This window comes from Trachinotus anak, unplaced genomic scaffold, assembly GCF_046630095.1.
Source record: "Trachinotus anak isolate AG129_WGS33_773 ecotype Australia unplaced genomic scaffold, CSIRO_AGI_Tana_v1 ptg000002l, whole genome shotgun sequence".
Taxonomy (NCBI): Eukaryota; Metazoa; Chordata; class Actinopteri; order Carangiformes; family Carangidae; genus Trachinotus; species Trachinotus anak.
In genome coordinates, this window is record NW_027273853.1 from 17,740,698 (window position 1) to 17,753,017 (window position 12,320).

Genomic DNA, 12,320 nt, shown 5'->3' on the forward strand with positions numbered 1-12,320 from the left:
CTATCTATCTATCTATCTATCTATCTATCTATCTATCTAGCTACATACAATTCTATAAAAGACAAGTATCCTCAGTATTCATACAGTATAGCCAATGCTTCATTGGAGTCATTAGAAATATAATTTCAGATTAAAATAAAATAAAATAAAATAAAACTTATGCTTCTTTAGTCCTTTTTGATTCTTGTTATACCTGAAGGAAAAAAAAAAATTAGACAAGACTTTTAACAGACGGTGTGTATGTGAAAGTGTGTCAGTGGTGTGTGCTTTTAGCATGTGCAAATTTTCACAAGCTGTGTACGTGACAACCCTCTTGTTTCACAGCAAGCAGCGCGTTGGCAGTAGGGGCTGGAGGGTGACAAGAGGTATTGATAAAATCATTCTTCGCCCTGTGAACATTTCCGAGAGACTGTGGGCAGAAAATGGCTGCTAACTACTCTTCACGGAAGCAGGATGAGGGAGTCTGTCCTTAATGTTGCTGTCAGTCTAGGGTGTCTGGTTGAGGTCAGGGTTAGCATGCATCACTCTGAGTCTAACCGAGCCATGCAGAGGTCATTCTGAGGCTGTGAACCCGGACGTTCAGGCGGCGTGATCTCCCTGTGATTGAGTGGGAGCTCGAGAGAACATGTGAGATAAGAGAGAGATAGGGAGCATACTGATGATATCTACAGACCAGAGACAAAACCGAAGGCTACAGTGTCAGAAAATACTCTAAAATTAAATGAATGAAAATTTCTGTTAGGAATGAATATGTGAATTAATTTGTCAGGCTTCAAGTTTAATTCCCGCACATTTGGACTGATACAATCCAGCAGAAAACTAATGAGTGATTTACAGAATCAGAGCACAATTACATTACTGCAGTGGGTCAGTGAGTAAAAAGAGCACAACTGGATGTCTGTCCTCCTGACATTTGACTGATTTTAAGATCTGTTCAGTTTTGACATGTCCAAGGACACATGCTTGTAATGTCTCCTTGATTAATGTGTTGGTATACCAGTGTAACATCAGCGGAACTCAAGGTCAGCTCCACAGAGCATCTGCTAAGAGAGGGTTAGCTATTGACAGTAAGAAAAACAATAAGTGGAGCCAAATGTCAAATAAAATGTGTTGGAGGCATCTTATAATGCTGACAGTGAGGCAAGGTTGGGGTGGTGTGGGGTGGTGTGTACCCTGGTGGTTTTGAAACATATCATTATAATAAAGAATTTCATCAATCATCATAATTAACCTTAATATAAATATATTATTTGATTATGATTTAAAAACAGCGTTTTAGCTGTTGTCATTTAGGGCTTGGAGCACTGTGGTATGTCTATGTCTGTTGTGTGTTCGGCTGTAAATGTCACTAAAAATACCAATTAAAAGATACAGTAATGTGCTTAATGATTGTCTAGGAAGTTGTACTTCATATAGTATTTTTACATGGTGGAAGAGTAGAGCCCTTTAGCTTAATTCAGCAGCAATACTCTTTGTTTCTCTTTTTGTTACTCTTTTTTTTTCAACACACACAATGTAAATGTTTATGACCTCTATATATAGCATATAATTGTATTAAGTTATTTTCATACACTGCCAGAAAACATGCAATTACAATAGAATTTTTGATGTACTAATTAAATGGGTGAATGGCTTCACTGTAATCGAGAGAAAGGAGAGTGATACTCATCTTAAATGACATTATCACACTCTGCCGCTGTAAAAGAACACAGGATATTAAAGTACAAAGCTATCCTAGACTGACCTTGTTTTATTTTGTTTTAATCCATCATATTATTTTCTAATTAAATGATGCCAAAATTAAAGTGAAGAACAGTGAAGTTCAGATTTAGAACACATGGCAGTGACAAGGCGTATTCTAAAGTTATAGACAAATTATGATAAATTATGATCATCACATGTGAATACATACACTTGCATTTGGAAAGTATTCAAACCCCTTCATTTATTTTACATTTTGTGATCTAAAATCCCAAAGGATTATTTTTTTCCTCATCAGTCTATACTCAATACCTCATAATGACAAAACAAAGACGCAATTTTAGATTTCTTTTTTTTTTTTTTTACAAATTTATTAGAAAGGAAAAACTGAAATATCCCAACAAGTATTCAGACCCTTTGCTATGACACCTGAAACTTATCTCAGGTTGCTCTCATTTCTCTTGATCATCTTTGAGATGTTTCTAGACCTTGATTGGAGTCCACCTGTGGTAAATTCAATTGATTAGTCATGATTTGTAGAGGCACACATCTGTCTGTATAAGGTCTCACAGCTGACAATACATATCAGAGCCTGAACTGCCAGGGCTGCCTGCAGAGCTCAGAGACAGGATTGTTTTGAGGAACAGATCAGGGGAAAGCTAGAAAAAACATTTCTGCTGCATTGAAGGTTCCCAAGAGTCCTCCATAATTCTTAAATGGAGGAAGTTTGGAACAACCATGACAGCTGGCTGCCCAGACAAACTGAGCAATCAGGGGAGAAGGGCTTTGGTAAGAAAGGTTATCAAGAACTTGATGGTCACTCTGGGTTCTCTCATCTGTGTAGAAATGGGAGAAACTTCCAATCATCACTTCAGCGCTCCAGTTCTAAATGTAATGTCTGGAGGAAACCGCTCATCACCTGCCCAATACCATCCCAGCAGTGATGCATGGTGGCAGCATCATTCCGTGGGTGTGTTTTCCAGCAACAGGGACAGGGACATTGGTCAGGGTTGAGGGAAAGCTGAGTGGCTCAGGGACAACTCTGTGAATGTCTTTGAGTGACTCAGCCAGAGCCCTGACTTGAACCCAGTCAAACATCTCTAGAGAGACCTAGAAATGGCTGTCCACCAACAGTCCCCCATCCAACCTGACAGAGCTTAAGAACACAGGAGAACAGCAGAAAATCCCCAAATCCAGGTGTGCAAAGCTTGTTGGGTCAAACCCAAGAAGACTCAAGGCTGTAGCTGTTGCCAAAGGTGCTATATAAGCACTAACTAAAGGGTGTGAATACTTATGTTGATGTGATATCTTAGTTTTTTTCTTTTTAATACATGTCTGAAAATTCTGCTAGGTACTATGAGGTACTGAGCATAGACTGATGAGGGGAAAATGAATTTAAACAATTTCAGCATAAGGCTGAAACATAACAAAATAGGTATGAAGGAGCATGAATACTTTCTATATACATACATCTATATATGTATGTCACTGCTTTTCTGAAGTTTGCTGCATTTATGAGCAAATAAAAATGAAAAATGAAATATTCCATTCCTCAAATGAATATCATTTCCATGAAGAAACCCCATCTCCTGCCCCACTGGGACTTATATAAAGGGTGGATAAAATAAGAGAAACACCACATGAAAAGAAGCTTTGATGTAAGTGAATCATAAAAGCAACTATTCATGCGAGTCATATCAAATAAGTTTAATGCCATTTAGCTTTTAAAGAGGTCTGACAGTCAACACTTTTATATGTGAGCTTTGAGTCAGTGCCTGATTTGCTGCTGCATCAGCTTTTAAAAAAAAAAAAATTCCAGAATGATTTATTGTGGTGGGGATAATCGACGCAAACATTATGACATCATATGGCCAACACAGACAAACAGTATCATCAGCCTAGAGGAAAAGTGGTTGCAAGTAAAAGCTCCCTGACACAGCAACAGTGGTTCACACCAAAAGTAGAGCAGACATGTAGTGGAAGTTACACGCATGAGTTACAGCAAAGATGTTCACACCAGAGGCGTATTCTGTGTGTGGGCCAGCAGCCTCCTTTGGAAAAAAAAAAAAAGAATCGGCTGACAAAAAGGTGAAATGTCTTGTCAAAATAGACTTTTTACAATGTGAGTAGAGGTACCAGCACAGAAACACTGCTGAGAGTCATAAAGTTCTTCTTATTTTTTCCACTTCAGTAACTTTATATCGTTCTTCTCTTTCCATTTTCCCCACAGACTTACTCATGCATCAAAGTAGCCGCATGTCATTTCTCATTCAATGCTGTGCTGTGATTGAATAAAATCTATAAGACTGAATCTCTCTCTCTGTCCATTTCCATCAATCAAACAAACTCTAAACACCTCCTTCAGTAACAGACCCAATATTCATTTGTATTTTTGTGAAATAAGTGCCTTATTTTTAAAGTCCATTGCACTCAGCATTACTAAAATGAGAGCTGGAGGTTTATGAGCTGTACGTATGAATCTGTACCAAATATGCATCTGCTACACACAGAACAGAAACAGAACTTTTTGTAGCCAAAAAATGCAAACCTATCGCCTTACCAATAAATCAACAAAGTCGAGACAAAGGCCCAGCAAAGACTCACAAAGTTGTTACACACAACACTTGTCAGTATTGTGGCCTTGGATAAAGAGTTTGTATCCAAGGCTTATTGACGAAGACACTAAAAGAGCAACAAAAGTCTAAAATAGTTTCATAGCAGTTGATAGATTCAGCTAGCTGGGTTTACATCTAAGGGAAGTCAAAGAATGCCCACAATATACCCACAATCTCACCTGTTAATCATGGTTGTGTTTGTGTAGCACTACAGTTAGCCATCATGTGGGAGTCATTATGTTCAATAATTGCTCTGCATGATCCCAAACCAGCTAAAGAAAGAGAGGCTATTTCAAAGGATCCAATGCGCCCCATGGTGCAAATATTTTTCCCTTATTATGTCCCAATTTCTAAAATGATTATTCTGCAGACAAGCTGCTAAATAAATCCAAGTGTGGTCTCAACAGATGTACAAATTATTCAGTCTTTATGGATTGCACAGAGACTTCGAAGGTAAACCTGAAAGAACAACAGGCTTTCACCTCCTGAAGTGTAGCCCAATTACTCAATAAAAGCATGCCTGGACTTCTGTGATGACATTTCGAAACCAAACATTTAGGAGGAGGCAATGGCTGCTTCTTCTTGATGCTGATGCTGTTGATGCTGTTATTTATCTGACCAATGAATATCACTCTAAATTGGATCACATGTGGTGATTTAAAAGGTACATAACATGGCTCAGAAAGTATTCAGTGGCTCAGCAGTGAAATAGCTCAAATAAATTAGGAAAAATAAAAAAGTAAATAAATAGAAGTAGAACACAGTCTGTTCATTCAGCCATTCATTTACTTTCCCCTCTAAATCCTTTTCATGATCACAGGGTTCTGGAGGGTAATCCCAGCATTCACGGGGCAGACAACAGAGAAACATGCTGGTGATTTATAGTTTCCAATCCACCAGAATTACACACCTTTGGACTTTGCTGTGGTCCCCATACTTGAAGTACTTGCAGTAGTTTGCTCAGATAGTAAGGATGATTTATTTTAGCTGAAAAGGTCCATTTTCAGGGAGTGCACCGAAAGAAAAAACAGTTACTTTCTGTCTCCGTAGCTCTTAATATTTCTTCAGAAATGGCTGAATATTATGTGTCTGTTATTTTTACCTCATGGCATTTAATCTGGGTTCAGGTTGGTCACCAAAAATTCTGATATGGCAAGCACAAAGAGTATCTTTTTGTCTTTATCCGTGTTTCTTTTCCTCAAGTTTCTTTTTCACCAGGGAAAAAGTTGACAGAGCTCAGGATTCTGGTTCTGTCTAATTCAGTTCTTACCTGCCAATTCAATCACAGTTCCGAGGGGCTCTGGTCATCCTCATGTTAACTTCCAAACTCTGGCCCTGAAAAGACAAGACGAGGCAAACTGTAAGAATACTTTAAAATAGATAACATATTTACTGTGATGCAGTTTGTGGCCACTGTGTCTCATGGGCTCCATGGAGTACAGCCCATAAATAATGCACTGTTTTGGAAAGATTATGATGTATCTACGCAGCTACCAGAAACGCATTTTTTTTTTAAACCCCCAGGACAGAGTACATCTAATTCAAAATTCTCTTTACTGTTTCTAAATAATCATTGAGTCATCTTGTTAGTTTTCCTTTCAACCACTTCCTCAGCACTCTCTGCTGATGCAGATATTTTAAGGCCTTTGAGAATCTCTATCTAACAAGAGGGGGTTTACAGTATGTTACTGTAAGTCAGAAGAGCTCATTCCCCAGGCACAAGGGGACAGTCAGAGCCATAAAGCTTCACAAACACTCACACGTACATAGCCTGCTCACACAAAGACACGTACACACAACACAGAGGACAGACCCTGCTGAATAAATTATTGGGGACAAAGGCAAATGGTGATAAAGCTCTCCATCTTGCCTGCCATCCATTAGTGCAGTGCAGGAACTGTGAGTGCAAATAAGTGTGTGTTAGATCCACATCATTTTGTGTGCCTTTCATGACCCCAGACTTTGTTTTAAGATAAGGGTTTTGCCGTCTCTGTCTCATTTATGCAGCTTTGCCAGTGAATACAGTTTCCACATTAAAGTTGCATGACATCCAGGATGACCAGCGGCAAATGGTCGTAAAAACGTTGCAAACACATGTCTGACTGCCTAATGTGCATCTGATGGCAAACAGAGTAGAAGAGAAGGCTTAATATTAAAGAGACAGTTGGTAATGGGTGAAAGTACAAGACAATTCTCAGGTCAATAGAGATGAGTCAAGTTACAGTGTTCATAAGAAAACTGCAAGTCGTCTCGTTTTTTTTTTTTTCTTGTTTTTTTTTTTAACTGAGGCCCAATAATTGAAAATCCAAGGTATATAGGTCTGCCTGGCATTGTCTATCCATTTTTTACTGCTGTTGCAGGTCAGAAAACTTGAGACTAAAGTTTTTTTTGCTCTGAAGTCTGGTCAAGTTTTAAAAGAGTCAAGCCTCACTTCAGTGAATAAAAGGATACGGCGCGTGATATTCTGTATTTCTTTTTCAACAAATCCCATGAAAAAAACAGAGCCAACAATGCATCAGTCTGTATCTCATTACTTCCCAAATCTCCCAGTGTGTTTATGCACTAAGCCTGAACCCCATTTGTTCCTACTGAGGATGTAAACAATGTTCTAAAAGAGTTGGGTACTGCTCTAGTGAGATTTACAGCAGCAGGATAGTGGTTTCACTCAAAATAAACTCCAGTGCCCATGTTCATCTAAATGAAGGAACATGTCACCCAGTGCAACAGTGTGGCTCACTGATGTTTTTTTAAAATAGTTTTTGGACAATAATGAAGCTCTATGGCACAGAGGAATAAGCTACTATATCAGCCTGTGGATACAGACACAACATTTGTTAGAAGGATCACTTCACTTTGGTGACAGTAAGAGCAAATAAAGAATACCACCAGACATCTACAGGATTAAATTCTGCTCCTATGGTGTACATTCAGTGCATGAACGCATAATGGTAAGAGAATTGTATTAATTTTTTTTCGCTCAAAAGCTGTCTTGGTAAAACTGTACACCTTGACAAGGTGACCTGGTAATGCAACTGACATAACCAGAGCATGCTGTAAAACAACAAGAAGTGCAGAATAGTAAGAACTATCTGATGCTCCTTTGCTGAAACTTCACTGAGACTGACAAATGATGCCCGCGAAGCAGATGATAGCAATGATGGATATGGGCTTTGCCGTTGTAATCATTATCATTGTTGTTATTATAAACAACATCAATATTGCAACACACACGCACACGCACACACACACACACATACACGCACAAAATACTGCCCGGCTTTCATCCTTTTCTGACAAAACGCAACGCATCATTACGTTTTTCAAAGTGAGTCTCTAGTCTGTGTTTTTCAAAATGTGTCTCAAAGATGTACAGTACGTTCTTTCTAATTAAGAAGAAAGAACCATACTCAACCTTAAACATGCACACAGTCTGGTCTGTCAGAGACATCTGCTACTTCAGTGGCGGTTGAGTCTTTCTAAGATGAGAAAAGAGCTGAAACATTGTGTCTTTCTATGTACATATGCAGTGCTTTGGCTTTTCTTTAACTAACGGATAAGGGTGGAACAGCCACAGCTGTGATCAGGCACTGCAAAACATTTGCGAACAAACTGCAGGCATTGCATTTTTTTTCCCCAAAAATATTCAAAATTAATTATTTATTTTAAATAATAGCGATATAAGCTTTTTGCTCATGTGCAGCCCCACCATTTATCTCAGATTAAGGAGAAAAAAATATGTGACACTGTAACTGCTGCGAGTACCATCAGATTGCATCAGTTCAACCAACATGACTTTCATAAGCATGTCACTGCCACTGTCAGCGATTTTAAGAAGTCACACCCAGTGCAGACAGACAGCAGCTTGGCCCCGGCTATCCCCTGTGTCGGCCACATCAGGTTGGAATGACTACCTTTTGAAACACATTCTTGAATCCCAAACATCATGTTGCTGCAGTTAAAATAAAGTAATTACATGTCCAGAAATATTTTATTACCACCTTATATTTGGCATGAATCTCAGGGCAGCATTTATTATCTCATCACATCTTCAACATCAGTCAGTCCAGAAATGTCTAGTTGTATTTTAAGGGGTCTGCAGGACATCAAAGATCTATTCAGCCATTTTTTTCTCCACCCTTTATCTCCCATGAACTCACAGAGATAAAGTCCTTCTCTGAAAAAATAGTAGTCAAACAAATCAAGAGTAATGTCAGTGCCTTCTGCTCTAGATCGCAGCATATTTTGACCCGCAGGTCACACTGCATCACCGACTGGAAATGACCAGAAATGCATGTCAGGCTGAATGAATTGGCTGCACAGCCGCTCGTTCAATTAGGATCTTGGGTGGGGGTGGTCACTGTGGTCTGCAGTGTGGTGAGTACAGGCTCCCGAAGGAGCAGTAAGTGCTGAAATCAGCTCAGCTGCACCTGCCATTTGTCATTATCTAATGATAAATCCATCCATGTAGAGGGCCCTCGCCAGGCCAAATCACTAAGTGACCAGACAGTGAGAAACTACATAGATAGATAGATAGATGGATACTTGTGTTATTAAACGCCTTGGTTCTGTTATATCTGATTTTGCTGGTAAAGACAGAGAGGTTATATCAAGAAGTTTAAAAAGATCCATGAAATCTCTATGGTTTGCGTCGACATAATGCAAATGCAAATAGGGATTCCAAGAAATATTTTCCATTAAAAATAAGTCCAAGGAAGGCGATGGTGACGAGATAAAACAAATTAACGGACTTTAAACTAGGCATTAAGATGGAATACAATTATCTGGAACAAAGAATGCAATTTTGTAATTCTCTCAATTACATGATCTGTGACTTCATTAAATTAGAATGGGGCTAAATCAGTACTTTAATATGATTTTAATTAATACACGTCTCAGCTATGTACGTTTGTGAGTAGACAATATGAGAGCTTACAGGCTTTTCTGGCATATTCTGTTTATCTCTGTGTGCTTGTATGCGGGCTTGTTTTACTATATTCATGGGATCCACAAAGATTCACACACACACAGACACATGTGCGTGTGCAGCAATACTTCAGCCTCCACAGCATAATGAATTTACTGTCAATAATCACTGCCACTGACAACCAGACTTTCTTCAAATACAGACAGATAATGTGTCACTTAGCCAGAGTGATTCAGAGGCAGGGGGCATTTTTTGACAGATTTCCTTTTTTTTTTTTTTTGGAATTGGCAAACTGGCACAAAATGAGGTCTGTTTATTTTGTCTGTTTTTAGGATGGCTTCATGCACTTCCTTTCAGACTGACACAAAACAGGGCTGTCTATAAGTCCAGTGGAATTGAAATGGCTGTCAGGCTGAAGGATAAAAGCAACACATGATAGAATACAGACAGCATAACATATGACATAACATATAAGATATTATCTTTGCCATATATGTGTTGTCAACACATGCTGCTGTTTGTTTAGAAGATTTGCTTTCACAGACCTCGGTTTAGCCCCAGAGTTTAAGATTCTGCTGCACCAGAGGGATGCTGTAGAGAAACTCATTGCAGAGTGGAATTAGTGCAATCAGGGGAGATATGGAATTAATATGTCTGATTAAGTGCCTGACTGAATTAGCATTTGGAGTCCGAAGAGATTTCAAGCAGAAGGGGAGGGATGAGATATGTTCTGTAGAGAAGAAAGGCTGACATATTGGGCTATAGAATAAAATAGAGTCACAAAGACAAGAAGAGGAGGAGAAAAGGTAGAGTAACTGTGATAAGAACAGTTTTACTGCACATAACATATTCCTTTGCCTCTTGGTTTCACTCAGGCCAGCCTTGTCTCTTTGATTAATTATTTTTGACAAGGAAATGTTCCCTCTACTCATCTGGCTGTGAAATGGATTCATAGTCACCCTACTTTCTTAGGTTTTCACCAGTATACACACCAGCTGTCAGTTAGTCATGATGTGAGAGGTAATTGGTTTGGCCCAATCAAAGCCGTTAAAATCTTCGAAGACATTGTGATCTGTTTCATGGAGATCCTGTCATTAGGAATGAGAGAATTACATGAAGGTGTTTATACTCAGAAAGGAATTAAGGGTGACATAAAGAGGGAAACATTAAGAGGGAGGCAAAGAGGAACACAACAACTACATTCAAACAGTGAGAGAGAAAAGTCAGGCAAAAAGATAGTCTGAGGAGAAGTAGGGGAGATGAAAGGCACGGACTGCATGGTTAGCTCCAGAGAGAGAGAGAACGAGAGAGGTTTGGGGGACTAAATTACCAACATGAAATCTCTTCCTCAAAATGTCTGGCTCTCATATGAAAGGCTGGCAAAAGCGCCTGAAGAAGAAAAATGCATGAGAATGGATGCCATGCTAACACAGGGTGATACTGGAGGCATAACACACTTAGCCAAACAGCATGTGTAATGCAAACCAGTTGAGATTGCACAATAGGAAGCTAACTACAACTGACTTCTGCTTACAATTCCTGTTAATTAATAAGTGTGAGAGAAAAATGAGACATGGTCACTCTTAAAAACAAAAAACAGAGAATACGAGAAACGTTGTGAGGTAAGATGAACATGGCAAAGGATAATATGTAAGCTGAAAAATGAAAAGCTTGGAGTGGGAGAGCGGGAGAGGTCAGGAGGTAAAGTGGTACATAGAAATCTTTTGGCGAATGTGTGAGATGGTGAAAGAAATATGAAGGGGGAAAGAAAAAAAAAGAAAGTTCTTTTTGATAATTCATTTCATTTCCTAGTGTGATGGACATAGCAGTAGCTGAAGTGGCTAGTGTGCAACACCGTCAAAGGAATAGAGCAAACTGACATATTTGACAGATATTCTCTAATCTTCCCCTGCTTCTGTTCTTTCTTCAGAAGTTACTAATTTGGATTTTTCTTCAGGAATTAAATAGCATGCTTCAGCTCATGTCCCATTTGATGCAGGAACTGACCTCTTGGTATAGTCACATTAAACTGTTTTATGATGAAATTTATTTAAAAACAAAGGCAGTAAGATTATTTAATAGTTTGCTGTGTAAGCACACGTATTGTCAATTCAGTTTATTTTTCGCTCTGCTATTGACAGCGACTACAGTTGGTTGACCATTTGGCCCAGTAACTACCGGCTAGATTGCCGTGACATTTAATATGGATATTGACGATCTCCAGTGAATGATTTAGGTTGATTTTGTCGACCCTCTCTTGACCTTTTGTGTAGCACTGCTGTTAAATCAAGATTAGCAAAGGATGTTCATGTTGCACAGAGGATCCATCCTAATATTTTTGGCGACCCTATGACCTTCCCTCTAGTGTCAACATCTGGCTTAAGTGTCTCCATGAGGATTTCCACACACCAGAAGATGAACCATTCCATTTCCTTTTTAGACACTGACTGAGTCTTTGTCTGGTGCTACAATTCAGTCAAGTTGTCCAATTTAGATGCAAGTTATTAAAAATGAATTGACTTATTCTAATGTAATCTGCTTTGGGTATCTGTGATCCCCAGAGCACGAGTTTTGTTCTCAGGTCTCTTTTGTATTCTGATCTTCCTGTGACTTCCTGAATAAATAAAGCTTAACTGACTCTCCTTTCCTGCTGCTATCAGGCAAGTGTTTCCACTTGTACAAAGGCAATATTAAATCCTAATGGGAAGACTGCAACATCAATTACATTGTATATTTGTGCTCCCCAAAGGATCAACCCTTTTGATGTTACTGACCCCGTGGCCTTTCCGTCTTTTGCCACCCTGTGCATGTGCTTAGTTTACAAATCTCATCATCTGTGAGGAATATTGCAATGGATTTAGCTAAATATATTCAAGATTTTGGAGAATGGATTGATTATTAATGTTCCCATAACCTTTTTTCTCACTCTACCCTCAGGATAAACTTTAGATTTTTTCTTCACCAAATGCTTCAAAATAGCATGGTGTAATGAACATTACATTCTCTAGAGACAGCTGCAGGGCTTGAGACTTTAGTGTTTGTTTTTATACGTGAATGTGTGTGTGTTCATTTGCGTCTAC

General features: G+C 38.9%; 1 protein-coding gene across 1 annotated transcript in view; it reads right to left on the reverse strand.

Moving 5' to 3' along the window:
* lrrc4ca (leucine rich repeat containing 4C, genome duplicate a) overlaps positions 1-12,320 on the reverse strand; it is a 49,855-nt gene that overhangs the window by 14,752 nt on the left and 22,783 nt on the right. The window contains exon 2 of the mRNA XM_071503170.1: positions 5,587-5,651. The gene's annotated coding sequence lies outside the window, so the exon portion shown is untranslated. The remainder of the gene's footprint in view (positions 1-5,586; positions 5,652-12,320) is intronic.